This window comes from Gastrolobium bilobum, unplaced genomic scaffold (genome assembly GCF_033153095.1).
Source record: "Gastrolobium bilobum isolate Gb01-03AN ecotype WA unplaced genomic scaffold, APGP_CSIRO_Gbil_v1 utg916, whole genome shotgun sequence".
In the NCBI taxonomy this organism is placed as follows: domain Eukaryota; kingdom Viridiplantae; phylum Streptophyta; class Magnoliopsida; order Fabales; family Fabaceae; genus Gastrolobium; species Gastrolobium bilobum.
Window position 1 is genome coordinate 182,055 of NW_026896968.1, and position 3,373 is coordinate 185,427.

At 38.2% G+C, this 3,373-nt stretch overlaps 1 long non-coding RNA gene across 1 annotated transcript; it reads right to left on the reverse strand.

Moving 5' to 3' along the window:
- Positions 1 to 438: 438 nt before the first annotated feature.
- On the reverse strand, positions 439 to 2,841 carry LOC133303066 (uncharacterized). The gene is made up of 4 exons (XR_009750423.1): positions 2,249 to 2,841; positions 2,050 to 2,172; positions 1,322 to 1,390; positions 439 to 700 (listed from the first exon to the last, which is right to left on the reverse strand). It is a non-coding gene; the product is annotated as an uncharacterized LOC133303066 (long non-coding RNA).
- Positions 2,842 to 3,373: the final 532 nt, after the last annotated feature.

Sequence of the window (3,373 nt, forward strand, 5' to 3'; positions counted from 1 at the left end):
ACCACAACGGTCTTTATGTTTCCATAGATCCAATTGCACCAATAAACAGTATCAGAGTCGGGTTGTGACACCCTCCCCTGTATGCATCCAAGGGAGTTGTCTGCTAAGCGGATTAGAGTCGTAATATTAGCGGATAAGTTCGAAAAATTTGTTTTTCGTCTCATTAAAATTTCGTATTCAAATCTGGTCAAAAGAAATTAAAGCAGTGTGAAAACTTAGTGAATAACATGGCTTGCTGAAATAATTGTTTTCCTGAAAAACCTGTCTTAGTGCAAAAATCATAATAAATCGTGCTTTCAGAATTTCATTGTAAAATTTATATAATCAGAAACTAGACATGTGGGGCTTCGCGCGCATATAAATTATAAGCAATTCGGAAGCTGTAGCCCTAGTAAATATAACTTGCAAAGTGCTCGCAAAACAGTTTATAAAGCTACATTCAAAACTTTAAGAAATAGTTTTCGCAAAAAGTTTCCAGAATTTTTCCAAAGTGCAAACCGACTATAAAAATCGTAAAACAGAAGCTAAATCATGCTTCCAACAGTAATCCAAACTTCCCCAAAATATTACAAGAATACAGTCATCCAACAGACAAACAGTTAACATCCATAAGACAAGCAGACAACAGCAAAAATCCCAAACAGCAGCAGTAAACAGCAATTATCCAACTAACAACGTCATCATATACTTTTCCGTCCTCCTGCAATTTTATAAAAATTGAGCCCCAAAAAGGGTGAGAAACATCTCAGTAGTGTGATAGCAAAACCAATAATGCAACAATATTAAACTAGGCACAGAATTCCAAAACAGTCGCATCAACATTTTAACTTATTCGATCAATTGTTTAACATATCATCATAGTGCGTATATAACGCCTTCATAAGGTACGTTCATAGCACCGTTGTGCACGTACTAACATACACAGTGGATATTCCATAATGGCTTCTCAAAGGTGAATTCCAACTGTGGCCTATGCGAACGGAAGCCAAGTGTCTCATACCCTGGTACCGGAGGGATGTCTATATGATGCGTGCTCAAACGTATGCTTACTTATATAAATATTCTTAGTCTATGAGCAGTATGAAATTCGTGCATGTATGCCATGATATGCTCCACACACAAAAAGAAACAGATGAATTATGATATGCATATGCATGACTAGATCATCATTGTAACATATACGGAATATGAATCGTAATGCGTTCAAAGGCAGAATACATGTAACATATACGGAATATGAATCCAAGGCACATGTGAGCAACAATTCACAATTCTATACACTAGCTAATAGTCACATTAGGTAATACCACCTAACACTTACCTCGAGTGCCACAATTCTATTTACCAAACAGCAGCGAAATCAATCCACACTCAAGGGTTATGCGCGCACCTAATCAAGCAGAAAAACCAAACAGAATTTCAACGGTGGCTCTTACAATTTTACAAGCACTAGACATGCCTACTAGCCTTAGCATTTTACACGGTTTCTAGAGTCTTTTACTCATTAATTTTTCTGACCTCAATTCCTTTTTCTAACTTGATGCAGTAGCAAAATTCAAGGTTCTCCCATGTATCCCCATTCGGTTTTCCATGCTTCTTACCCTAAGCAAATTCTGACTTCACATTACATTACCAAAGGTTAACAGCGACAAAGTTCCATACATACAGAACCAGTTTCTTCCCATTTTTAGATGCCTAAAATTTTTCTTTTATAAAACATTTCCTACGTGACATAGGAGACAATAAGAGCTTCAACATTAAAAATAGTCTCATGATATAAATCCAGATTTTCTATTCTATTCATCCATGGAGCGCTAAAAAGGCCCTAATGCATGCTGTCAATTTAAATTAAAACATGAAACAGCAGCTACCTATTCCAAGTTCAACGAAACAGCATAACTACCAAGGGAGCTTATATTCCAAACTCCATAAAATTGGTACAAAAGGGCAGAATCAACCAGAAAGGAAATGACAAAACGCATAGACTTATCCTATCATGCAACACGGCAGAACCACAAGGAAACAAGGGAAGGTTTGAGACGAACTTACGGTTTCTTGACTCTACACACCAACGCTACCAATCGAACAAGGATTCAGCTTTTTCCTTCCAACGTTCCAAGAGCTTCAGCCCCAAGCACATGCAATGGGGAAGATAACTCAACAACGCAGAACCTTGTTCATTCAAAAGAGCAACCCATGAGAGCCCATTCGTGTGTAGAGAGGGACCAGGAGAAGAGAAAATACTCACCTCCTTGAAAGAAGTCTTCGGCCAGCAAGGAAGGGAGAAGAAAACGCTGAGCTATCCTTGCTTCCTGCTCATGGAGCTCACGGTTACAAGCTAGGAGAAGTTGGGAAAAAAGTAAGAAAGATTGTACTAGCAACTATGGTGGTGGTGTTCTATGGAGATGGTCACGGTTTTGGCAAGGATGGAGAGGATAGTATGTAATTTTTCTTGAGGTCTTTTACTCCTCACAGCTCACGGTTTTAGGGGGAAAGGAGGCAAGATGGTGAGGCTAGGCTTTGTTCTGTTTCATCAAGATAAGTTTTCAACCTATACTCTACACATTCAGCGCTTGAGAGGGAAAGAGTGGGGTTTTGAAAGCTGATTACAAGGGTTAGTAAAGACCAGAATAACTTGGCTCCCTCTCCCTCATTTCATGCGCACTAGAAGATGTAAGATGTGTGAGTTCTCTGCCCAATTAATTGACATGTAAACTGACTTCTCTACTCATATTGGATGCATGTTAAAAGGCTGACTCAAGATTGCCTAGTGGCACAAGCCATCAGCTTGTTTTCTGCCCAATGTAGCGCTAGGAACAAGGGGATGTAGGTTGGCTAAATTGTTTGTCATGTGTTGATCCTTTGCCAATCATGGCTGCCTCGTGGGATTCTTAAGATAGGGCTAGGATAAACAAGGGTTTAGGGCTGAAACTAAGTCCCTCCTAAGGCTCATGGGCCGTTAACCAACCCATGGTTTGGGTCCAAAATTACATGTCCAATGACTCTCCTAATTCATGCACTAGCCCACTCAATTATTTGTTCCCAAGCCTTTTAAGTATTATTAATCTTTCTATATGTTATAATTAATTTATTCCTATACCTTTTAACTAAAGTTTCACATGCCTAAAATAAATACTCACTTACCATGGTAATTCAAATAATTCTCTAGTGAAAATAACTATATAATTCGCAAACAATACATGTATTAACACATAATTCAAATTCCACACATGCATCCTTATTCCTAATAGCATTTTATGTATTGTTCCTAATTACGTGGGATGTTACACGGGTTGTGTGTTTTTTGTGTGAATTTAGTTGTTTTGTGTTTATTGATGTAATATGACACGTAGAATTCTATATTTGTTGGTCA